Source organism: Dendrobates tinctorius, unplaced genomic scaffold, assembly GCF_039654945.1.
Source record: "Dendrobates tinctorius isolate UK_male_01 unplaced genomic scaffold, ASM3965494v1 ptg000420l, whole genome shotgun sequence".
NCBI lineage: Eukaryota > Metazoa > Chordata > Amphibia > Anura > Dendrobatidae > Dendrobates > Dendrobates tinctorius.
In genome coordinates, this window is record NW_027362084.1 from 634,224 (window position 1) to 662,114 (window position 27,891).

General features: G+C 43.2%; 1 protein-coding gene across 3 annotated transcripts in view; it reads right to left on the reverse strand.

Moving 5' to 3' along the window:
- The window catches only part of LOC141076507 (mitotic spindle assembly checkpoint protein MAD1-like), a 620,485-nt gene that overhangs the window by 495,916 nt on the left and 96,678 nt on the right, over positions 1-27,891 (reverse strand). The gene's annotated exons all lie outside the window — the stretch shown is intronic.

Consider the following 27,891-nt stretch of genomic DNA (forward strand, 5'->3'; position numbering starts at 1 on the left):
TAGTGTGGTTGGGGCTGGATTTGCTGCAACTAGCCCAAGACGACGGCCATCATTGATGGAACAATGATTTCTGAAAGTGTCAGGATGTTTGTCCATGAGCTGAATCAGAATAGAATGTGGATCATGCAGCAGGACAATGACCCAAAGCCACAAATCTTTGCACAAAATAATAATTAAAGAAGAATAAAGCTAAAGTCAAATGTTATGGAAGACCATGTGGCCACCACCACTGATAACCAGTGGACAACCTCTTTGATGAAGACTACTTAGAACGTGGATTAAGTTTGCATTTAGGAAACAAATGAACAATTACCGTACACACCTAATAAATTCTGTACCAAGTTATACATAGTCTTTAATGATTATCCTGTGGCCACGAAAAGCCACATTACTTAACGCTTCATAATGTCTTAGTGCGAGATCCCCCTAAGGTCGGCTGTGATTTGGGGCAGCTATAGTCAAGGTCATGAAGTGAACGCTGCCCGACCTACATGAGATGATCAGCCAATTCTCATTAAGGCAAAGGTAAAACTTTCCTGATTATTGTTCAAGTTTCTTTAAAGCTACCTACAAAAGTTTGCACCCCCAGCCTAAAAAGTAAAACAGAAATGACGACAGCCCTTTCTGGCAAGTCCACAAAGGAGATGAGAAAAATGCAAGAGCTAATTCTATTCTCGAATAACCACTGTTATGGTGACAAGTTTCCCAGACTCTGCAGCAAGTCAAGCAGAAATATCCCATTTCCAGCAGCACATTCTTGCATTCTTCTAAATCAGTTCACCATGGCGCCGCATGAAATCTGTCCTGTGAGATAAGGCTTAAATCCAGCATGGTGCAAAGTTTATTAAAAATTAAAATTTGATTATGGGTGAAAATGCCTTCATTACGTAAAACTGTAAAAATAAAAAAAAAATAAAAAAAAAAAGGGGGTATGCATAATTCAAAAAGTCGAGAGTTTTCAAACTGGTCCGGAGGTAAGTTACGATTATAGATTGCTGTATAGGCTGCAGCTGTGATGCAAATATGTATACTTGTGTCTATAGATAATTGGGTAACAGATTCCCACGAATAGTCTGCATATCATAGGTTTCTTAAAGGAACATCTCCTTTAATATGATTTCCATAGGTCGATCATTAGCAAGTAGGGAAGTTGCCATTGGCTGCTCATCTGCTCTGAAGTGACCACTACAGGAGAAAAGCAGTATTACATGCAACCATACAAAAAAAAAAAATGACTGCCCATTGAACAGACGGACTAAGGTCACCAGAGTCGACACTTGGTAGTTTCTATCTTCTCTGGCTTAGAGCAGAGGCCTAAATGTGGGCCCGTCTCTGCCATGCAAAAATGAACTATTCTCCTTTGTACTAGTTTATGTATAAAAAAAAAAAAGTTATTTAACTCGACAAATACTGTATTTTGTATCAATGCTAAAGTGTTGCGTACAGTATGTTATCGTAAATATCCAAAGTATAGAAAAACTGATAAAATGCAATTTCCCCACAAATGATATGCACTAAATTATTAGGGGGCTAATCGCTGATGCCCCCATTAGACCAGACAGTCCCATTTCCCACTAGCCGGACTGAAGATAAGAAAAATTTGCATGGAGCACCAGATAAAGCATGCGAAACTCTGCACCATACCAATTGTATGGCAATTATGCAGACATGAGTGAGGATCGCTGCTCCACACCAGCTCCACCTCCCTCTGATTGTATTGGTTAGCAAGAAAGGATTAGCCATTCTTGCGAATAGTGTAGATCCTATCGGCCTAAAACCATCTGACATTCATCACCAATCCAGGGAACAGAAGATGTTTTCTATTAGAATACCCTATAAGTAGAAATGAGCAAAAGATTTGCAGGACCCTGACGTTCACATCAGTACAATGGGGCAGTTAGACCAAGATCCTACTATTTACCCTTGGTGGACATTCGAATGCCGGCAACCTGGGGACCTCTTGTGATTACCAGGCTCCCGCGACATAATGATGTAGTGTGCCGTACATCATGACATAGCAGGAGGCCCCAAAGATGTTAGCATTTGGCTGCTGCCTGGGAACGTTCGAAGGACCCTGATCCGGCCACAATCCTTAGGAGAAAATCTTTTTGCTTAACGCAACCAGTAATCCCTACTGTAAAAGGGTGTTCTAGTCTCCAAAAAGGCACCACCTAACCGGTCATAACTGATAGATTGGGTCCTAGCAGTGGGGCACACAACAAACAATCAACAGAACAATGCACTTATTACCGCTGTCCTCTGTCGACACAAGATGTATTCAGGAATCCTTGGATGGAGTGGTTAGTCGCGCATCAGCCCTAAGCCTTATTCATACACCAGTATTTGGCATCAGTATTTTTGGTGCCAAAATCAGTAGTAAATGTATAAATCGAAGATTCAGAGCTCTTCTGGGTTTTTGAACCACTTCTGATTTTAGCTTACAAATACACTGATGACATATTGACCGAAAATACTGATGTCTGAATAAAACCTTATAATGCGAACACCGAGTTCAGCTATCTCAGTACCATAGACAATGGGTGGCAGGGCACATGCGTGACTGGAAGCTTCTTCCCAGATGTCCTATGTCAGTAAAATTAATACAACCTCCAAGGATCAAGACAGACGTTACTAACACTCCTTAGAGGGAAGCCGTTACAAAATTCATGCTGCACAAGCCATGGGCAGCATGAATCAGAGGGTTGCTGTGTGATAGCAGCCTGGTATGTCTTATGAGTCAGAGAATCATGGCTTCAAAAGGTGGCTGGGAACCATACGGAGAGACCTGACTAGTTTGCTTCGCCCCTGACCGGCTTCTTCACACCACACTCCAGTTGGCTGACAGTTCTTTCCAATTTGATGTACAAGGAGAGACCTGTCAATCAACTGGCGCAAAGTGGGGAGAAGCCGGTGGGTGACGTCATCTGAATAGTCAGGTCTCTCCCTATAGTCTTCTGCCATGTTAAAATGCTTTCTCTGAAACTCTGCAACATTTCAGAGATGTAGTACCTTGCTGCAATGGCGCGGTCAGGCTACGATTCATGCTGCCAGTGGTTCGGACAGCATGCACTAGTGACATCTTCCCTTTAAACAGTTTCCAGACAGTCTTGGCGCAGTACAAAGCACCTCTTGAGTTACGACGATCATTGCAATCACTTAAGCAGTTGGTGCCAGATACTTTGGTGACGAGGGTGTTACCGAATATCTCAAGCAAACAAGCACTTTACAGAAGAGCGAAAGATGAACACGAAAACGCAAATCTGCTTTGATAGTTTTGTCACAGATGAAAACATCCAATTTGGAGTGACTGGCGTACAGTAGATTTTCTTAATTCCATTAATTTAAAAATCACTATTTAAAACAGATAATTTACTACACAGGCAGGAAGAGCAATTCCCAACATCTCATTAAAACACGATTAAGAGGAAGCGTAAAAAAAACCCACTACGACTGACTAATCCCTTGTGAGTGCGTAAGCATCATCCCGGCACACAAAAGGGGACCTGACATTGTGCGAGACTACACAAGACGTTCAACTGCTTAGTGCAAGGCAAAGTCATGATCATCTGTAGAAACTCGAAGACTTTTATATCGCGGTGTCATCGGACAGATGGGTGGAGCACCCGCCTTCCAGTAGAACAGGAGGCCTAAGCACCGTTTCTGCTCGCCGTATGGCCACAACGGGGAGGGTGGTGAATGAAGGGGCAGTCGAGCAATTACAGTGCCACTGTATTCAATGTCGACCAGGTTGATGGAAACATAAATAAAACAAACGTCATTCCCATAAAAACAGTATAGAGTGCCACCGCGTATGCTCAACCATCCCAAGACCTTAAAGGTCGGTATTGAGAGAACCAGAGTTCGGGAACCTAATCAACCAGACATTTTAGCACGCATCATGTGGAAAGGTTATAAGTCTCAAAGGTGGGGAAAACCCCCTTATAGTGTGTAAGACAATGAGCATTTTGGGCGAAAATATGGTTCCTAATATGGAACCACACTGCCAACACTGTACTGCCAGAAGAATAGCATTGTGCAAAGTAAGTATGTCACCAGACTTGTTATAAAACTCCAAAGATCATTATTTTTAGAATGGTCCAATTCAACGCATCATGGTGGGCCTAGCTGCCAAGACCAATGAGAGGGACAGGCTCCCATGAGAGGTGGAGAGAATTCCTTCCATGGAAGTCTTCAAACAGAGGATGGACAGACATTTGTCTGGGAAGATTTAGTGAATCCTGCATTGAGCAGGGGGTTGGACACGATGACCCTGGAGGTCCCTTCCAACTCTAACATTCTGTGACCTCCAGAAAACATGATTTTGTTAGATGTGAGATGTACAGTTGTGGCCAAAAGTATTGACACCCCTGCAATTTTGTCAGATAATACTCAGTTTCTTCCTGAAAATGATTGCAAACACAAATTCTTTGGTATTATTATCTTCATTTAATTTGTCTTAAATGAAAAAACACAAAAAAGAATGAAGAAAAAAGCAAAACATTGATCATTTCACACAAAACTCCAAAAATGGGCCAGACAAAAATATTGGCACCCTCAGCCTAATACTTGGTTGCACAACCTTTAGCCAAAATAACTGCGACCAACCGCTTCCGGTAACCATCAATGAGTTTCTTACAATGCTCTGCTGGAATTTTAGACCATTCTTCTTTGGCAAACTGCTCCAGGTCCCTGATATTAGAATGGTGCCTTCTCCAAACTGCCATTTTTAGATCTCTCCACAGGTGCTCTGTGGGATTCAGGTCTGGACTCATTGCTGGCCAGCTTAGAAGTCTCCAGTGCTTTCTCTCAAACTATTTTCAAGTGCTTTTTGAAGTGTGTTTTGGGTCATTGTCCTGCTGGAAGACCCATGACCTCTGAGGGAGACCCAGCTTTCTCACACTGGGCCCTACATTATGCTGCAAAATTTGTTGGTAGTCTTCAGACTTCATAATGCCATGCATATGGTCAAGCAGTCCAGTGCCAGAGGCAGCAAAGCAACCCCAAAACATCAGGGAACCTCCACCATGTTTGACTGTAGGGACTGTGTTCTTTTCTTTGAATGCCTCTTTTTTTCTCCTGTAAACTCTATGTGAATGCCTTTGCCCAAAAAGCTCTCCTTTTGTCTCATCTGACCAGAGAACATTCTTCCAAAACGTTTTAGGCTTTTTCAGGTAAGTTTTGGCAAACTCCAGCCTGGCTTTTTTATGTCTCGGGGTAAGAAGTGGGGTCTTCCTGGGTCTCCTACCATACAGTCCCTTTTCATTCAGACGCCGACGGATAGTACGGGTTGACACTGTTGTACCCTCGGACTGCAGGGCAGCTTTAACTTGTTTGGATGTTAGTCGAGGTTCTTTATCCAACATCCGCACAATCTTCCGTTGAAATCTCTTGTCAATTTTTCTTTTCCGTCCACATCTAGGGAGGTTAGCCACAGTGCCATGGGCTTTAAACTTCTTGATGACACTGCGCACGGTAGACACAGGAACATTCTGGTCTTTGGAGATGGACTTGTAGCCTTGAGATTGCTCATGCTTCCTCACAATTTGGTTTCTCAAGTCCTCAGACAGTTCTTTGGTCTTCTTTCTTTTCTCCATGCTCAATGTGGTACACACAAGGACACAGGACAGAGGTTGAGTCAACTTTAATCCATGTCAACTGGCTGCAAGTGTGATTTAGTTATTGCCAACACCTGTTAGGTGCCACAGGTAAGTTACAGGTGCTGTTAATTACACAAATTAGAGAAGCATCACATGATTTTTTGAACAGTGCCAATACTTTTGTCCACTCTCTTTTTTATGTTTGGTGTGTAATTATATCCAATTTGGCTTTAGGACAATTCTTTTTGTGTTTTTTCATTTAAGACAAATTAAATGAAGACAATAATACCAAAGAATTTGTGTTTGCAATCATTTTCCGGAAAAAACTGAGTATTACCTGACAAAATTGCAGGTGTGTCAATACTTTTGGCCACAACTGTAATTCCCATCTTCCATGTAAACAAGGATGGTGCAAGTCAGACAAGGTGAAAGTTGCTTTTATTTGTTGGGCTTTCCAGTATGGCCCATCTACGATATCCATACACATTATATATTTATACACACACCATAATAGGGGGGCACATATTTGGGATTGTCATGTTGGGGCAGCCCATTTTACATGCTCTTCTGGATGTGTGTAAAATCCTTACCTAATACAGTCATGTGCATCACACCAGGTTTACATCTCAATACATCCACGATCATTCTCGGGAATCTGTCAGTCTAAATGGACATGAAGATCATAGGAAGCTGAGTAAAATGATCTCTTGATATCTGTGATTTGAGGTCTTATTCTAGAGGAATCCACATTTTTCTTAATATATAAATGAGCTGTTAAGATCTATGGTCCGGATGCAGATCTTACTGAGAATCCACCTTCAGAAGATACAGTATTTGTAATGAATGGGGACATTACAAGTGTGAGACATGTAGATCAGACGAGCAGACTGTCAGTTATTACATGTCTCACACTGGTAACACCCCCTTTCATTTATAATAAGGCACACTCTCAGGGAGATCTATGTCCCGCCCATAGATCTTAACAGCTCATTTACATGTTAAGAAAAATGTGAATTTCTCCGGCATAAGACATCGGATTGCAGATATCAAGGTGTCATTTTATTCACACTTTCTATGACCTACATGCCCATATAGACGGCTCAGGAGGGTTGATCCTACAGAGAGACATCCTTTAATTTGCCTAGGCTTCATCTTCTGTGCAGAAGACCTATCTAAACTCCCATGTAAGGGAGAAGCATCATTGCAAATTTTGCAGCATTGACTCTACTCCAATAACACAGCAAAACTTTCATGGGAGGCAAGAGAACATGTATAACAATTTGACATAAAATTTGATTCCTGGTGTTACCATCGTTTGTATTTGAGTACTGGAAAATTTCCCCCCAAAAAAGTGAAAAATAAAAAACAGACGCCCATCGCAGGCCGGTGCCTCCTGTGAGCTCGAGCCTGGCGTATGAAAATATCTCCAAGTACAGAAGAAAATGAATAGTGACCGGATTGTATATGCAGAAGAGAAGATAAAAAAAGGGAAAGGTATCATTAGTTCCCGAAAGCTGGCAGAGAACTTGCCAGGTGTTGTAGCGAGTCTGTCAATGAGAGAAAGTCACCGGGTTACCGCAGAACAGACACGCCGCACTTGTTGGCAGTCTTCGGCTCCATTTTCAGCTCCTAGAAGCTATTGAAAAAGGTGCTGGGATTCAATCAGGAGGCATTCAACACATCTCACATCGTCCGCACAAAGCACATGGTCATATGCGGGCGATGGATGGAAACGGCTGACAGACTGTCCAGATAACCTACTATTATAGCTAAAGAATCCAGACAAATAGCACGAAATTGGATCCAACATGGCTCCGACAAGGTCGTAAGTCCATTACCCCTCTGTGCAGACAATTGGAAGGGTACAGATGGCGATTGAGGGCAAGAGCTTTGTGGCAGAATTTTTTTTGTACGAGGGAAAATTATTTGTGAAGAGCAAAGAGGGAAAAAAAAAAAAAAAAGTTGCGTAAAACCCAGGGAAGAAGAATTGAGACTCTACACCAAATCTATCTTAGCTGACAGCAGAGTCTGTAGCTTAAAACAAAGGCCCTCATCAGAGACCTGCAAACATTTACATGGTGTGTTCTACAGAAAAAGGGTCATTTAGTCCAGTTTGGATGTACCTTCTTATTAAAAGAAATTCCGCAAGAAAAAGCTGATTATAGGATGTCCTGCTTCTGGGACCACCCAAAACGTCAGCCGTAATTTGTGGGATAATTGACAGTGAGTGTTTCCTTTCACAAAATCCTTCTTTCCCTATTCACACCATTGGTGATAAATTGCTGATCAGTGGGTAACCGACGGCCAGGACCCACTCTGATAGGTTGGGGAATATGTATCCCTGAAGGCACTTTAAAACAAGTTAAAAGACGGAACATAAGGACGGGTACCCGACTACCGCTCCATTTATTCTTCATGGTGCTGCCGCATAAAGCCAAGCGCAGCACTCGGCAGTCCCATAGGGTATGAATGGTGCAGTCGTCGAGCATGCGCACGGCCGCTCCCTTACATTGGGGGTAAAAGTTCCCCATTCAGCTGATCGGTGCTGGTCCTAGAGGTCGGACCTACACTGGCCAGCAATTAGTGATAACATGATTTCTCTGGACTTCTTCTTTAAGAATCCTGAATAAGTGACTAATTTTACAAACGCCTTAATAAGAAACTCTTGATTGACAGCTCAGCCTCTGCAGCATCAAAAGCTAGTCGGGCACCAGCAATCCGGGCCAGCTTCAGCGCAGTGCTTACAAGCTCAATAGAAAAGAGCTTGTAGGCACTGCGCAAGGGGCAAAGCAGGAAGATGCACTGAACTCATGTATGAGCGCGCACACAGATGAGTGGACAGGCTCAATAGAAAGAGTGGGGCAGGGGTTTGTAGACTTTCCACTGAGCCCATGCACCGCAGTCATGTGACTTACAATGGCACAGGATCACTGCAGTCAATCAGCGGCAACTCAACTGATCGTCTGCAGCCTTCAATATTCTATCAGAGTAGTATAAGATAACATAATAGGTACGCTAAGAGAAAAAAAAAAATATTGCACAAATTAAATGTTCGCCGAGTCCAAAAATAAAATGACTCATGCAAAGATTAAAAAAAAAAATATATAAAACAGAAAAAATATCAAATGCAATTCTGAAAAACGTTATCGTAGGTAAAGACTAAAAAGATTAAAAGTTAAATGAACGCGTTTTGCAAAGATATCTCCAGATGGTGGATCCGAATACGTCATTCCATTGAGGGGTTTTTTTAGCGTCTCTCAGCAGGAAGGTGTCCTACCGGGGCAAAACTTGAGATAAGCCCCTTAAAAAAAAACAAAAAAAAAAAACCAATAGTACAAGTGAAGTAGTGATCATGGGTGGCAGATATTATTCTACACCGTGTTAGTATTCCCTTTGGAGATCACCACTGCCGGCCTCTATTTATAACAGTCAGCGAAGAGCAAGCCATCAATCTCCGTGCAGACGTCGCACATCTCACTCCGGGTCCAGAGTAACAATACCTTTGGTAAGCTGTCTGCCCTCCCCTTCAATCCCACAAACATGACATTTCATGGTCAGAAAAAACCCTCCAGGGCTCTCGTGGTGCCGCAGTAATCCGCAATAACCTTCTACAAGCCGTACTCGATTTGACGGAATGAAGGGACAACACGGATTTAAGAGTAACGCGCAAAAAAAGTGGCAAACTTCTACGTGTTACGTTCATCAACTTTCAGCGTCTGGTGACCCAACATCTTATTCTTCTTCTCAGCTTTTCGCAATAACAAAAAAAAAAAAAAAGTACCAGGTTTTATAATTTAGATCTTCCTGGATAGAGAAGCCATTACTAGCCAAGGTTCTTTTTTTTGACAGGAACATGGAAAATTAATTACATTTGTGCCAGTGACACCAAACTGCTCTCGGTTTGGCCGTTTGACGAGTTGACTGCCTGCGAAAGTGTGAACCTTCCGGTGTTCAACTTCTAGACATGATCTGATTTGGCTGCGGGCAAAAAGGTTGCTCATGTACTTTTCTGAGGACGTAAGAAAAAAAGAAATAAACGTTAACATAAAAGAGCTACACGAAACAAAGCTACAAACAGTGCAGATTAAACGCTTTGCATGTCTAGACCGATGTTGACCGGGAGGTTTGTGTGCCGTCGTCTTACTACTTAGTAGAGAAGGTGCAATACGGTCCTATTCACTTCAATGTGACACTGCGGCAATACCATGTAAGGCGGTCAAACATGGCAATAATGCAAATTTTAAGGTTCCTACTGGGGTCGCATGAGCGTCAAGAAGCCCTTTAAAAAGCCTGATCATTGAGAAGATCCAACAGATATACACCGAGCCAAACATTTTATAGGTTATAAAGAACTGAAAATGGTCATTTGTTGATTTTTCAGCATTAAGACGTCACATTTGCTGAAATCAAAAGCAAAAGCTTTCTCAAATCAAAAACATCTAAACAGGCCAAGTTCCATGATGACCTATGACTCCTTCTTGGATATCATCTTCACAATTCTTGCATCCATTGAACTTGTGAGGTTTTGGATAGTTTCTTCTTGAATTTCCTTGCAGGATGTGAGGATAGCCTCCCAGAGCTGCTGTTTTGGTGTGAACTGCCTCCCACCCTAATAGATCTTTTACTTGAGGATACTCTAAAGGTTTCCAGTAAGGTTTTAGTCAGGAGAGGATGGTGGCCACACATGAGTTTCCTTTCATGCTGATAGCAGCCAATGACACGGAGGTTTCTTTGCAGCATGAAGATGGTTTTACTACAGTTCTTTTTGTACCATGAAAGAACGTGATCAGTCAAACTCTATACACTTTGCTGAGGTCATTTTCACACCTTCAGGGACCCTAAAGAGGCCCAACAGCTCTCTCCCCTTGATTCTGGCCTAAATCACAACTCAGCCACCACATTGCTGACGTTGTAGCCTTATTGGGACATGGTGGTCATCCACCAACCATGCACTACTGCATCCATCTGGAAAATTCAGGGTTGTATGGCACTCATCAATAAAGACGACTGTATAAAATTAGTCTTGAAGTAGGACTGGCTTAATTGCAACCTTTTCTGCTTGAGAGCACTGTTTAGTGGTGGTCAAATAGTAGGTTTCTGCACAACGGCAGCTTCAAAATACCTCTTTGAAGCATTGTAATGGTATTTTAGCTGCTCTCTTAATCCAATGAGCTTGTCTACCAGAAACCTTCCTCATTATGCCTTTATCTGCACAAACCAGTCTTGTGGTCTGTATCAAACACAAATCTCTTCGTAATATGATGATCATGCTTAGGTTTTCATGAAAGATCTAATGTTTTCACACTTTGTCCAAGGCACTGCAACATCTGACGCTTTTCGGCAACAAGAGATCCTTTTTCTTTCCCATATTTATTGGAACCTGTGGCTGCTGAATAATGTGGAATGTCCTTCTAAAGTACTTTTCCTTGCATTGGGATCACTTGGCAAACCAATTAACTTTCAGTGATTGATATCAGTGATCCAAAGAGTGCGAAGTCTGAATACTATCCATGAGTTCAATTGAAAAACAAAATCTTACATCTTTAGGAGGCTTAAATCCAATCTGCATAATAATTTGGAATACGGTGTAATATTGATGGCCTTTTCAGATGGGCAAATAATCGTTGAACGAGCCATCAGTTGATTTACACACGCCGTTCTACCTTCGTTGTCAGCAGCACATCTTCCCGTGTTAAACAGGGTATGTACTGAGAAAACACTTAACTGTATGGAGACCAAACACTTGTATTAAATACCGTTCTGCCCTCATACATTGTGAACTGGACTTTACACTGATTATCGTCGTTATGGGCAAGAATCTGTCTTAAAGATTTAAGAGGTTAGTCAGTGAAAACAAGTTGTAGTGGAGTGTACGCCCAATCATTGGATCTGCACCGATCTGAATGGGAATTCTTATCTCCGTTAGAACGGAGTGGCAGACTAGCGCTGTGCACGGCTTTTCCTGGCAGATAATGATTGGCGCAGCGGTGGGACATCTGACCTGTGTCTCTATATTGTAACAAGGATGAAAGCTGGAGATAAACAGTCTATGTTCTAGTGATCGGCGCAGGTCCCTGTAATCGGACCTCCAGTGATCACTGGGAAACCCATCTAAGTTTAGGACATCAGCAACTATATCTAATAGAAATAAAATACATGACACTTTCAGGTTACAAAGAGTAACCATCCTTTCATAAATCAATAGTACTTTCTCCGCCAGGAGTGTTCATTCATTCTCAAAAAACTCAATTCACAGAAAACATTTGTCTTCAGTGAAGACACATTTTTACACTACTGAGATAGGATATGACAATTGGTGCTCATAAAGTTTTATGAAAAGGGAGGGGGAGGAGCTCTGCCTCTAGCTCCTCCGCTTTCTAGATAGAACTATATGAGCACCAACTGTCATCACCCATCTAGAGTGAGAGCCCAGAGCTCTGCATCTAGCTCCTCCCCTCCCATCTACATTAAACTTTATGAGCACCAACTGTCATCTCATATCTCAGTAATGTAAAAAATGTGTCTTGCTGAGAACAGATTTTACCAGCAAAATGAGAATATTGAGACTGAATAATCAGTCCTGGCGGAGAAAGAAGCAGATTTTTCTGATAAGATATATTATAAAGTTGCTTATTTTCGTATGTACTATTGATTTATGCAATAAAAATTAAAACAATGATTACACGTTAAATAACCGGGATAGAAGTGGAAATTTCCATGAACGGTACAGGTCCTTCCAGTTGACCGCGGGATGAGATTATAAGCGCCGGGTATCTCTGCTAGTCCACTGCACCAGATCAGTCGTGACCCGAGCACATATAAATAAGAGATGTGACTTTATTTACTGCAGAATTACAATCAGAAGCAGCCCCATCCGTTCCCGGTGCATTATTATTTCATACCCTGTGTGTATACAGCCTTCATGGGCCCGGCTGTGATTTGTCAGCGTATAATGCATTACTCCGCGCAGTTTATTATTCAGCCTTAATGGAGTGAATTATTTTCACTTGGATCACACACAACAAACAACACACAAACTACCGAGCAACAGACTTTCAATTGAGAATTTTTATTTTTTTTATTCCCATTTCTTCCACCCTGAAATAAATTGCTCATCTCATTATTTTCCGCTGTCTCCTGGTATGATAATATGCCCATCGCTGACACCTCTCTTATTCTCCATGGCAGGCCCAACATTAGCATGTAAATAGCTGACAGATAGTGGCAAATAAAAGAAAAGAACAGTTCTTTAATTAACTTTAATCCTTTGCAAATCCATGCGGCAATCTGCTCGGATGGCACGGTGCGCAGGATCTTCTTAGGAGGTCTCTAAACGCTGCCTCCGGTTGCCCACCGGACCAGAACGGCGAGTGGGATTGATAGACCGACATACAGAAAGGGTAATAGAAAAGTACCGAGCTCATGTTGTAACAAGGCTGGATAATTTATGCTAGACATTAAAAAAAAAAACACTTGTTAAATAAAAGTATAGTCACTGGGTGGAAAGTAATTTTGCGGTAACTACAGATTACATATTCAAGTAGGTAAAACGCAGCAAATGTGGCAAGATGCCTTTTAGGAAGTCATACCAAACGTTAAGACTCGTTAGGCCTTATATAAAACTAGATGTGTGCCCGATGCTATCGCATCGGGAGGGCAGTAACATCACGATGGGGGCAGCTTTGTGGCGCTAGGGGTGGCGGCCCACCCACTTCCGTGCAGTCACAACCGGCAGGTAAGAGTATTGCGGGATGTGCTGGAGATGGTGTACGGCGGCACCAGAGGGTGGCCACACCAAATCTCCAGCACAGGCCTCAAGCCACGGTCTTTTCTGCCAGCTGTGACTGCACGGAGGTGGGTGGGCAGGCAGCGGCGGGATCCGGCGGGTGTAGTCAGGCGGTGGGTCCTGGCGGGGGTCCGGTGGCGGCATCCCTCTCATTATTCCCCCCTCATTACACCCTCTTCATTACACCCCTCTTGTTATACCCCCTCATTACACCCCTTTCACAGCCTCATGATCGCAGCAGCGGCCTGGATCCGAGCGGCGGCTGGGATCCAAGCAGATGCCGGGATCACAGCGGTGAAAATGAGGATGAATGAACTCATGGAGATCAACATCCAACACTGCGGAGACACCATCACATGTTTCTCAACGCAGTGATTCTAGAGCAATGCCCCCATCCCTTATGGGAAATATGCAAAACAGAAACTTTCTCAAAGATACATTGATTCCACTAAAAAGAAGAACCTGTCACTTGCCATAGATCTGTCATTTGTTAAATCGGTATAAATTGCTCTGTTCTCTTGAATCCGGCATTGTTTTTCTTTTGCTTCTCTGAGATATGGCCTCCTTTACCCTACATATAAATCTATAGACTTGTTAGCCAAAAGGGTGTGGTCTTCAGATCTTCTCCATGAGTATCCTCTTGAACACCACACCCACTTGTCTAACAAGACTAGATTTACATAAAGGAAAGAGGGGGCCATATCTCAGGAACAAAGAGGAGGGGTCTTTTATAGTTTTCTCTTTTGGGTGCCTATTACAGTACATACCGGTTTATTAAACACGAACAGTAGACATTCACCAAAAAAAAAAAAAGCCGCAAAAAACACTGCGATAACAGAGCAAGACCTGTTTGCTGCAAATTAAAAAAAAAAGTTGAAATAATTAACATACTCCAATTTTAAAAAGCTCAAATTAAACCAAAGAAAAAAAAACAAGATTTCCTGAAATGTCAGAGATTTTACTTGTAATGTAAAAAGCAGCATTTAATTTGCATAAAAACACAGTAAAAAACTGAGTGTGAATACAGTCTAACCAGTATTTTTAGACTTTTTTAGCATCCAAAAGTTGCAAATCCTTTCAAATTTTGGAAAAAATGTGCCAATTTAAGAATTTCTCCAGAAACCTTACTCCAGGCAGGGACTGGAGTAAGATTCACCTAAAAAAAAAATAATTGCAAAATTTGGTAAATATTACAAGTCCAAAACATCACGATGAGCAAAGTTGTTCAGGAAATATTAAAATAAAAATAAAACTTTAAAAGTGATGCAAAACGTAGAGAATAAGGTGCAAATGCAAAAGTGGGAGTGACTTAGCATGAAAGGGGTGTAGCTTAAAATGCAAACTAAGCCAAATGAAACTAAACTTGGGGCAAACTAAGCCTGGTAATTTTTGGTATGAAAGTACAATAAATGTATAAATGGCTCAAAATGTATCATCCAGCATCAGATACTGTAATTCTACGATTTTACGACTGTTTAATGTAAATATGAGTAATTCTGCACTTGTCAAGTATTCCTTACTCAATAGTTACATTATGGTCGTACACGACATAAAAGCCCCCCATGGTCTGATGTAGAGCGCGGCAGCGGTGGGGTTACTTACGTCCCCAGCATAAGTATGCGTTACTTCCTCCACTGCACACTTACATAAAGCCTATCTTAATAAACATCTTCCCGTCAGAAAAGAATAAAGGCATTTTTTTTTGTTTTGATTTCATTACATTTTCGGAAATTGCTTTTCTAGATGTTGCTGCTCATACATGCAAGGCGCTCGCTGCCAAGACTCCCGTTAATGCACTGATATCTCTGACAAGGTCAGCGCGCTAATAATTTCACAAAAAGGTCATTTCTCCACCCTGTATATGGAAACCTTAGCCGGGAAAAACATGACAAAAAAAAAATAATGTCAGCCTCGCGAAAGGTAAGAGGCAAAGACCAGAAGGCCCAACGCCAGACTCCTGATCTGGCGCACACATCATTTAAAGCTTGGGCGGGATAACCCCTTTAACCCGAGGGGGGGTGTTAAAACACATAAGTCAAGAAAAAGTTTAGGGTGAAAAAACAGTATTTCATTGGCGGATGTAACGTGAATTTTTCAACGTCTCCTTACTGGTGGCAAACAATGGACTGGAGATACATAAATGGTTGATAAGGAGGGGTCAGTGCTAAAGCTCTCGGGAAAATCCACAGCAAATGTCCGCAGGTATATGTAGCCGCCGAGAACAAATCGGAATATGCTGGGAGGATAGACAGGGTAAAAAAAAAAAAAAAAAAAAGAAAAATGTAAAGGGTATAGAAAAACTTGCTCTCAGACTTTGCCATTTGTTTTGCATACTGCTCCAATACAGACAAGGTTACAAAGCCTGTGTAACCTGACCCTGCAGTTGTGTTGTTTTTTCACCCCATCGTCCTCTCCTCTAAAGTCAATGATTTGCATTGTAACGCCCTCCATATGGGGGCACAGGGTGCGGACCAACATAACCGCAGGTAAAATGGTGATTTTAGTTCTCCCATCAATCAAAAAGTCAGGAGGTCCCGAATCATCTGTTCCTTCCAACTGCCTGATGGGAGCGTGGAGGAGTTGAAAGAGTGATGGTCACACACGTGTCCTCCCATTTCATTTCTTTTTTTCAGTCCCATAGACAATGAATTTAACAGCAAGAGGCAAAAATGACCACCACTCACTTTACTCTTTTGGGGCAGAGGCTTTGGATCCTCTCTTTGGAGTTCTCTAAATTTTTACGACTCCCCCTAAGGCCCCCGTACTAGTCCTACGCTATGCATCAGCTTTGCCTGGACTGTTCCTTTCAGTAACGCAGTGACTGCATGTCTCTATACCTTCTGGTTACATAAGGGCTAATGCAATATGAGAACACGTGGCATGTTACAGTGAAATTTACCGAACATGCTTAAAAGGGGCATCCAGGACTCTAATAAGCAAAAGGGGGTATTAGTTTTCATTATTAAAGGGGTGAAGCAGCGGCACAGCGCCTTATGCGGTGTAGTGGCCATGATTGGTACTGCAAGCTCTCTACTATACACATATAGGAGAACACAAAGAACTACTCACACACTACACAATGTCCTGGTGCTGCTCTACTTCTGGCCCCTTCAATGAGCAAATTAATGGGGGGGGGGGGGGGGTGACTCAAAGCAGATATTGATGACCTATTCTAAGGATATGTGATCAAAATTAATGTCTTGATAAATCCCTTTAAAGTGAATCTGTCACCAGGTTTTGCTACTTTATCTGAGGGCAGAGACCCTGATTCCAGCGATGTATCATTTACTGGGCTGCTTGCTGTAGGTTTTATAAAATCCCTGTTTAATGAGCAGTTCTCTGAATGCTGGGCTCTGTATAACCCCGCCCACACCACTGATTGGCAGTTTTCATTGTGCACTGTGCATAGACAGAAATCTGAAAATCAGTGGTGGGGGGTATAGAGAGGACTAGATTGGCAGCAGGTTTCCTCAAGTGATAACCTCATGCTGATATAACTGATTTCATCAAAACTACAACACAACACTGGAATCCAGGTCTCTGTCCCAACATTATGCAAAAATTGGAGATGGATTCTTTTAAATCTTAAAAAGGTAAAATATATACATATCTATAAATATATATAAAAGTGAATGTGTGTGTGTATATATCACAACCAATCATGAAGCATCTTTCATTTCACCAGAGCTGTTTAAAAGAAGCTGAGCTGTGATTGGTTACTACGAGCAACAGTTTTCTCACTCCACGACACCTCAGCAGACAGTGACCGGGTGGGAGAAATCTAGCATCCCCAGGAACATAAGCTCCCAGCCATTGTCTGCCCTCCAGAAAGGAGCAGAGAGTACATAACAGAAATGAATCACCCCCTCCCTGCCCATACACCCCCACAAATCCTCCATCCCATAGGCACATCTTGCCTTTTAAAGGGATCCCCGGTATGGAAGTTAGGGCAAAGCCATCCAGCACTTTGGTTTTGACCCCAGGCCTCTCTTAAAGGGATCCCCGGTATGGAAGTTAGGACCGTTCCACTCAGCTCTGTGGTTCTGACCACAGGGTCTCTTAAAGGGTTCATTGGTATGGAAGTTAGGGCAATTCCACTAAGCGCTCTGGTTCTGACCCCAGTACCCTTTTAAAGGGATCCCCGGTACGGAAGTGAAGGCAAATCCACTCTACGCTTTGGTACTGACCCCCGGCACCTCTTAAAGGGATCTCCAGTATGGAAGTTAGGGCAAATCTCTCAGCGCTCTGATTCTGACCCCAGGCCTCTATTAAAGGGATCATTGGTATGGAAGTCATGGTAAATCCATCCAGTGCTTTGGTTTTGACCCCGGTATGGAAGTTAGGACCGTTCCACTCAGCGCTGTGGTACTGACCACAGGCTGACGGGATGATGTGGGATAATAGGGGTAGTAATCCGGTGGCTCTGGCTGACGGGATGATGTGAGATAATAAGGGTAGTAGTCCGGTGGCTCTGGCTGACAGGATGATGTGGGATATTAGGGGTAGTAGTCTGGTGGCTCTGACTGACGGGATGATGTGGGATATTAGTGGTAGTAGTCTGGTGGCTCTGGCTGACAGGATGATGTGGGATATTAGGGGGAGTAGTCCGGCGGCTGTGACAGGATGATGTGGGATATTAGTGGTAGTTGTCCGTTGGCTTTGACGGGATGATGTGGGATATTAGGGGTAGTAGTCTGGTGGCTCTGGCTGACAGGATGATGTGGGATATTAGTGGTAGTAGTCTGGTGGCTCTGGCTGACAGGATGATGTGGGATATTAGGGGTAGTAGTCCGGTGGCTCTGGCTGACGGGATGATGTGGGATATTAGGGGTAGTAGTCCGGTGGCTCTGGCTGACGGGATGATGTGGGATATTAGGGGTAGTAGTCTGGTGGCTTTGACGTGATGATGTGGGATATTAGTGGTAGTAGTCCGGTAGCTCTGGCTGATGGGACAATGAGGGATATTAGGGGGAGTAGTCCAGTGGCTTTGACAGAATGATGTGGGATATTAGGGGTAGTAGTCCGGTGGCTCTGGCTGACGGGATGATGTGGGATATTAGGGGTAGTAGTCCGGTGGCTCTGGCTGACGGGACGATGTGGGATATTAGGGATAGTAGTCCGATGGCTCTGGCTGACGGGATGATGTGGGATGTTAGGGGGAGTAGTCCGGTGGCTCTGGCTGACGGGATGATGTGGGATATTAGGGGTAGTAGTCCGGTGGCTCTGGCTGACAGTATGATGTGGGATGTTAGGGGGAGTAGTCCGGCGGCTGTGACAGGATGATGTGGGATATTAGTGGTAGTTGTCCGTTGGCTTTGACGGGATGATGTGGGATATTAGGGGTAGTAGTCTGGTGGCTCTGGCTGACAGGATGATGTGGGATATTAGGGGTAGTAGTCTGGTGGCTCTGGCTGACAGGATGATGTGGGATATTAGGGGTAGTAGTCCGGTGGCTCTGGCTGACGGGATGATGTGGGATATTAGGGGTAGTAGTCCGGTGGCTCTGGCTGACGGGATGATGTGGGATATTAGGGGTAGTAGTCTGGTGGCTTTGACGTGATGATGTGGGATATTAGTGGTAGTAGTCCGGTAGCTCTGGCTGATGGGACAATGAGGGATATTAGGGGGAGTAGTCCAGTGGCTTTGACAGAATGATGTGGGATATTAGGGGTAGTAGTCCGGTGGCTCTGGCTGACGGGATGATGTGGGATATTAGGGGTAGTAGTCCGGTGGCTCTGGCTGACGGGACGATGTGGGATATTAGGGATAGTAGTCCGATGGCTCTGGCTGACGGGATGATGTGGGATGTTAGGGGGAGTAGTCCGGTGGCTCTGGCTGACGGGATGATGTGGGATATTAGGGGTAGTAGTCCGGTGGCTCTGGCTGACAGGATGATGTGGGATGTTAGGGGGAGTAGTCCGGCGGCTGTGACAGGATGATGTGGGATATTAGTGGTAGTTGTCCGTTGGCTTTGACGGGATGATGTGGGATATTAGGGGTAGTAGTCTGGTGGCTCTGGCTGACAGGATGATGTGGGATATTAGGGGTAGTAGTCCGGTGGCTCTGGCTGACGGGATGATGTGGGATATTAGGGGTAGTAGTCAGGTTGCTTTGACGGGATGATGTGGGATATTATGGGTAGTAGCCTGGTGGCTCTGGCTGATGGGACGATGTGGGATATTAGGGGTAGTAGTCTGGTGGCTTTGACGTGATGATGTGGGATATTATTGGTAGTAGTCCGGTAGCTCTGGCTGATGGGACAATGAGGGATATTAGGGGGAGTAGTCCGGTGGCTTTGACAGAATGATGTGGGATATTAGGGGTATTAGTACGGTGGCTCTGGCTGACGGGATGATGTGGGATATTAGGGGTAGTAGTCCGGTGGCTCTGGCTGACGGGATGATGTGGGATATTAGGGGTAGTAGTCCGGTGGCTCTGGCTGACGGGATGATGTGGGATATTAGGGATAGTAGTCCGATGGCTCTGGCTGACGGGATGATGTGGGATGTTAGGGGGAGTAGTCCGGCGGCTGTGACAGGATGATGTGAGATATTAGTGGTAGTTGTCCGTTGGCTTTGACGGGATGATGTGGGATATTAGGGGTAGTAGTCCGGTTGCTTTGACGGGATGATGTGGGATATTAGTGGTAGTAGTCCGGTGGCTCTGGCTGACGGGACGATGTGGGATATTAGGGATAGTAGTCCGATGGCTCTGGCTGACGGGACGATGTGGGATATTAGGGGTAGTAGTCCGGTGGCTCTGGCTGACGGGACGATGTGGGATATTAGGGGTAGTAGTCCGGTGGCTCTGGCTGACGGGATGATGTGGGATATTAGGGATAGTAGTCCGATGGCTCTGGCTGACGGGATGATGTGGGATGTTAGGGGGAGTAGTCCGGCGGCTGTGACAGGATGATGTGAGATATTAGTGGTAGTTGAACGTTGGCTTTGACGGGATGATGTGGGATATTAGGGGTAGTAGTCCGGTTGCTTTGACGGGATGATGTGGGATATTAGTGGTAGTAGTCCGGTGGCTCTGGCTGACGGGATGATGTGGGATATTAGGGGTAGTAGTCTGGTGGCTCTGGCTGATGGGACGATGTGGGATATTAGGGGTAGTAGTCTGGTGGCTCTGGCTGATGGGATGATGTGGGATATTAGGGGTAGTAGTCCGGTTGCTTTGACAGGATGATGTGGGATATTAGTGGTAGTAGTCTGGTGGCTCTGGCTGATGGGACAATGTGGGATATTAGTGGTAGTAGTCTGGTGGCTTTGACGGGATGATGTGGGATATTAGTGGTAGTAGTCCGGTAGCTCTGGCTGATGGGACAATGTGGGATATTAGGGGTAGTAGTCTGGTGGCTCTGGCTGACGGGATTGTGTGGGATATTATAGTGAATGTGGCTATGAGGAGTGGGTGGGGCTATACACAGATTATATATATATATATATATATTTTTTTTTTTTCCATTATAATTTGTTATAACTAACCGTAGTTGGTTACTACGCCCATGAAGCGCCAGGCTCTTCAGTATTATATATATATATATATATATATATATATATATATATATATATATATACACACACATATATACACACACACATACACACACTAGATGGTGGCCCGATTCTAACGCATCAGGTATTCTAGAATATGTATCTTCATAAAGAAAAGCGTGGTTGAAATCCCGCGGCAATTCGCAGGCGGACTGCACCTGTCGCTGCCGGCTGCGACCAATCAGCGACGCGGCTTCATTCAATATATCTGCACATGTGAGGGTACCGTCACACTGCACCTGTCGCTGATTGGCCAACCGTGACCACTCAGCGACGTGGCTTCGTTCAAAATATCTGCACGTGTGAGGGTACCGTCACACTTGACGACGCTCCAGCAATCCCGACAACGATACGACTTAGTAGGGACCGCTGCTGCGTTGCTAAGTGGTTGCTGGTGAGAAGTCAAACAGTCAGATCTCACCAGCGACGCAGCAACGATACGGAACGATACGACGGTCGTTGGGACCCTGTCTCTCAGACCTGTAGTATTGAGGTTGTTCATCGTTGTCCCTGTCAAACACACCAATCCATGCTGGCCAGCGAGAGACCGACGTTCAAAAGAGGTTCCAGGACGATCCACCACGATCGGCGATCTCACAGCAGGGGCCTGGTCGCTGCTGCGCGTTACACTGAGCGAGAACGCTAGCGCCGGTCGGGATACTTCCGCAGCTGGGAGATGACCAGATGGCAGCGACGCGGGATACAAACAGAGAGACAGACAGAATTAGATGATTATATAGTAGATATATTGTCTTTTGATTACGCCCATACTACCTTTCATTACTGCTAAAATCAAGGTTGATAAAGGTACATGGATACGGTCAGTAATTTGCAGTTGGTTGACCGGACTTATTTTTGTAGCATTTTGACTCTCTGAATAAAGATGAGACAGCCCCTGTAATTTCGCTCCCTATAATATCGTGACCATAACAGCCAACGTCATCAAGTGCGTTTCGCATCGTTGCTGCAGCATTGCCCATCTCTTATTTCTCCGCACTGAGATGGTTTTCTCCTTTTCTTCCCCCAAGTGATGAGTTTGCGGTGAGAAAATAATAATCACTTGAGCATTTTCCATTGTGATATAATAAATTTACAAGAAAGAAAAAAAAAAAAAAAATTCGAGAAACGTCTTATTTGTACTGAAGCCCGAGGATATGTATGTAATCACGGCTTGTGCCCGACTCGGCGAAACGAGATCAATGCATCTCAACAAAAACAATTCAAGTGGAGATCCCATTCACTTTGATTGTAAAGTGCGCTATCATTTTCTTTCCAATATTTGCATTTCAGACACTTCAAAAACACAGAAAAACTACTTGCAATTTGTACTGGAGAATAAGAGCAAGGGAAACCGTCACAGCGAGCAATTTCCATTTTCTTAATATAACTGCGATATTTTAATTGTCCTCTTTGAGAGCGTGAGACACAATGCAATTGAAGACGCATTTAAGGTTGTGCGTTTCAGACTGTAGAGCACTCTTAAACAATTACATCATTAAGCAAATATTACATTCATCGAATGTACGGATCAAAGACAGCAGAGGATCGTTCTGTCTGACAAAGGCAAATTCCGATAGTAAACTAGAGGCAAGGTGTGATCAGAAAAAGATAGATTACTTCATTCCATTTTCTTACAAAGTCAAACTAAATACACAAAACTGAAAACATAAAATATTTCCTCTTTAAAATGGCCACTAAAGAACACACAATTGGTTAACATTTCCTTTTTCTCTCCAGCTCACTTGTCAGCTGTACTGTGTAGACTGAGGCAGAGTCAACTACTCCCTCAAACTACAAATTCTCTCTTCCTTGGCGTCAAAGACCTTACTCTCTCCTGAATTTCCTCATACCTCATTAACTACATATTTAGCATCACCCCTTCCCATACTACCTCTTCATCCCGCCCTCTCTGTTGGTGTTCCTCAAGTCTCTGTCCTAGGACCACTACTCTTCCCCAGCTATAACTTTGGCCAGAGACAACTGAAAGTCCTACGAGTTCCAGAACCTCCAACATGCTGATGACACTCAAATCTCCGTCTCTGATCCAAGACATCAACTCTCTGCTGTTCAAAATCCCAGAATGTCTATCAGCCATTACGTCCTCATCAGTAGTGATGGGCGAACCCCTGGATATTCGAATCAGGCCGAACAGTTAAAAAAAAAAAAAAAAAAAAAAAGTTTGGCTCTAAAGTAGTACCAGAACAGTACCCCAACCCCATTCACTTGAATGAGGGGCCTGAACATCCAGTGTTTGCCACCCTGTCATGTGCAGCACAGCAAACACTGCCTCTGATCGGCGCTAAACTCATTAACGTGGGTCAGAGAGCCCCGGTTCTCACGCTGTCAAATGACAGTGTGTGACCGCAGCTGTGACCGGAGGTTAAAGAATTTACGTCCGGTCACTGGTGGCCACTGATGGGACTACTACTCCCATCAGCCTATGCCTGCTGCCACTTATAACAGCAAAATCAGGCGGCAGCTGATGGGAGTATTCATCAGCTGTCGCCTGCACTCTATATACATAATTGAAAAAATACAGGGTAGGTTCCACTGTATTTTTGATAACCAGCCAAGCAAAACTGACAGCTGTAGGCTGCAATCCTCAGCTGTCAGCTTTAGCAAGGCTGGTTATCAAGAATTGAAGGGCCCCCATGCCATTTAAAAAAGTGGAGTTTGGTCCTCCACATTTTTGACAACCAGTCAAGCTAAATCAGACAACTTAGGGCTGCTATTCTCAGGCTGGTAAGAGGCCACTGATATAGGTCCTCCCCAGCCTAAAAACGTCAGTCTGCAGACACACTAGAAAAGACTCATCTATTAGAAGTGTCAATTTCGGCGCTTTGCCTGGCTCTTTCCACTTGCCTTGTGGTGGGTGACAAGTGGGGTTCATATTAGTGAGGTTGATGTCACCTTTGTATTGCCTGTGACATCAAGCCCATGGCTTAGTAACGGAGAGGCGTCTAAGATGGAATCAAAGGTCCTCTAAAAGTTAATAGATATGATGTTGATAGAAAGATGGATGGGCCGAAAGGTGGGACGAATGGATGAATAGATGCTCTAGATGGGTAGACAAACAGACATGAGCTAGATGAATAAATAGACAGGTAGACAAATACTGAGGATATAGATGGATGAATTGATACATGTAGCAAAAAAATGGAGGCAGAGTGCCAAAACGTCCTGGGCATAGAATAAATATATATTTTTAAATATTTTATTGAAGGACGTTCTGTCTCCATTTTTGCTACTTGCATTTTGGGATCTGATTGTCCGTGCTTCCGGAGGTTTGCGCCCACATTGGTGCCTTTTTCTTCTTGATGATGAAGGACTGCAGCACTCCCATAGCATCCCAGTAAAAACTGTAGTTTATTCCCCAACATTCACTGGTTAGATTCTTATTATTTCCTCTGACTTATATAGCATAATCAATTCCATAGCGCTTTACAGACGTATCTTCTAGAGATACTTTATTTACAAAAACAAAGGTTAACAATATGCGACCACGATACAGACTAATGGCAGCAGAAAGCTTAGTGTAACCACCCAGACATTTCTTTTTACCATTTTTTCAAGTTAAAAAAAAAAAAAAAAGTCAAATTAAGAAATGACAAGAAGGTATTCTAATTTCAAACTTGTTGAAAGTTGACGCAGACTATTAACTCCGGGGTCAGCCGTGATGTATAATGATTCCCAGTTTCTTATTACTGAAAAAATTGCTTTCGTAAACCTACAGTTTTATCTGTCACGAAAAGAAAACCAATATTAGACGTGTGAGGAGAGGCGCAGCGGCTCCATTCTGAGCACAAACGGAAAGGGGGGTAAGAAAAAGACAGAGATTTTTGTATTAATCTTTTGTTCTTTACCCTGGTATTCACATTCACAAAAACAATATCGCCGCTCGGGAAGTCTTGGCTCTCCGAGTGCGCGGTGAAACAGTTTCTGTTCTTTTAAGAGAAAAAGTGTTTGATTTCATATCGCGTTTTCTCTTCTTGATAAGATTAAGATAAATTTGAGATTTGTATTCGGTAATCTCTAAACAATAGATAAAAGAAATGTTAAAAATGAGAGAAAAGCAAAAAGACGCTTCCCAATCAGAGGTAAAAGGAAAAATAAAAGTGGAGCATTTAAAAGGTTTTGTCTTCATGAAACCGCTAGAGAAAAGTTAGCGGATTCGAAAGGGGACAAAGTGATACGGGTCTTTGTTTTTGGCAGAGGGGAGAAGGGGGGAAAGTCATACCCCTAATCATCTAAGGATTTGACATTTTCCATCGTGAGCTTTAAGAAAAAAAAGGGTTTAAAAGGGTTTGACTTTAGAAAAAGGTCCTTTAGTGATTCACAAATGTAAACGATCAGTTCTTTTATTCTGGAGATTGTACTGACGGCTCAATTTCAGTTCCCGTCGTGAGGTTTTGAAAGTGGAGCTTTTCCGTAAGTTGTGACGTTCCAGTGCCGGCAAAGATTTTTCTGGCCAATCTGAGTAACGTTGACTTGATGAAGGGGGCGAGCACTTGTCCAAGATGGACTTAAGTTCTCAAGAGCGTGTACAAAACAATTGTTCAATTTTCACCCAGAAAAATCAGGTGATTTTCATTCCTATGGTCAATGTTTAGGTCAATGAGCTATCCGTTTTTATACATCAATAGTGTAAAATGTTCGTGATCAAACAAATGTTACTATGTTAATGCCAATGTATCCAGGAAAGTAAGACGCTACACAGATGATCTGTACGGGAATCAATTTTTCTTGCGAGCCCAAAGATTAGAACAGACGATAAGGAAGAAAATAGCGCTTTTTTTTTTTTTTTTTTTTCCATTTGCATAATCAGTCCGGGGAAAAAAACACTCAACTGAAAAGCCCCAAATTAACAAAATAGGTTTTAATATTACGACTGGTGTTTTAAGGGCTAAAACACACGATTACACTTCCTCGTTCATTTTACGTCCACAAGTTCTGTCCTGACCATGGGTCTCGTGACCCGAAAGAACAGCACCAGCATTCGCCCTAAAAGCGCCGCTGAACACTGACAGCCAAACCATACATACCGGCGATGGCGAATGGTCACAACGTTTTCTGGCAAATTTCTGCAACTATTATCCATCACATATCTCTGTGAGAATTCAGCCACACAGTCCCATCTTACCTAAAGCTTTCTTCATATTACCATCATGGCTTCTGCTAATTACAGTCATGACGCCACAAACTCCACTACGCCAAAAGAAATTATCAGCAGGATTTCACACCCTAAGCTTATTTATATGTGCATTTAACTATTACAAAGAAAATTCTATTAAAACCTTTATGTGGTCAGTCCATGAGAATCAGCGTTGAATAAGCAAATGATGCTGAAGAGCTATGGTAGACTTGAAGCCTCTGTCACTCCAGCTCTATTCCCTGCCCAGTGCCGCCAACCCCTGCTTGACTTATGTCTCCTTTGCCTGAAATTCCTCGATTACTGGGAAATTAGTGTTTGAATTGACATGCAAATGAAGCTGAAGAGCTCTGTTAGTTCTGAAGTCTATGTCACTCCAGCTCTATTCCCCGCCCACCCCTACCTCCTCTTAAAATGATTCACAGCTCCTTTTCTTGAAGTCATACAGCACAGTCAAGGAGGAGGCGACATTGGGTGGAAAATAGAGCTGGAGAGACAGAGGCATCTGACTGAAATCCTCATTTCATTGTCAATTTAAATGACGATTCCTCAGTAACTGCGGAAGGGACTGGCCATGTAAAGGTATTGCTAGGCTTGTCTAGGAGTATATAAATAGTTTGTTGGGAGGGGGAGGTAAAATTCTTTCTTCTTGCGGTCAAAAATCCCCAAACTGTTATTGAATCATAAAAGCAGTTTTGAGAGTGTAATTGTATATTATAGATTGGTTTTCTGCTAGAAACAAGTGGTGGATTACTGGAGGCCCGATCACATGATGTCACCATTTTTAGCAATTCACTACTATGTCATTGATAAACCACCGGTAAGATAGGTCATCAATATCGGTGGGGGTCCAACACACAGCATCCCGACAGATCGGCTTTTCAATTAAATAAGATGCTGATATGGGGTACCCAAATCGTGCTCCAATCCGTATAACAGTTTACGCCCGGCTGCTACCGGAGCTGGCAACAACTGATGGGTAGGGCTTTTGAGTGTTGGATCTCCATAGATTTATTGATGACCTATCCTATGGTTAACCTTAACTGGGTTGTCTACTTAATGATATTGATGACCTGTCCTAAGGTTAACCTTAACTAGGCTGTCTACTTAAAGACCTTGATGGCTTATCAGTAGGATCAGTGCTGTGAACCCCGCTGGTCGCTAGTAAAAAAAGTGAATCTAAAAACCTTACAGCTTGTACATAAAAACATAAAAAGAATCCAGTATACCGTGCAAGTATATAAAATGTACAAATATTATTAACTAACTAACAGAGTGTACATATATAGAATAATACACTCACAATATGATGAAGGGACGAAACGCGCGTTGGGGCGCTTGGGGAGACCACTTCATGCAGACCACCTCATATGTAAGTGCTCACTTTATTACTATACTCCATATTTATGCCACGGGTGAACATGAAATATACCAGGCACTTGAGATTTTGATGGCAATTTAGGGATAATATTGAAGCACTGTTTACCATGGCGGTAGGTCAGGCTTTTTGTTGGTACTAACCCCTATGGTGGTTTTAATAGTGACCTTGAATGAAATTTTTTTTCTATATCGTGAGTGTATTATTCTATATATGTACACTCTGAGTGAGTTCATAAAATTTGTACATTTTATATACCGGCACGGTATACTGGATTCTTTTTGTGTTTTTGTATAATTAAATCAGTTTTTTGTGCCATTTTCATCTTGATGGGTTTTTTGTGATGTTATTTTTAGCTTGCAGATAAAGTTTAGTTTTCCAAAGTTTCGAACCCCATAAACAAAATTCACAGACTGGCTATA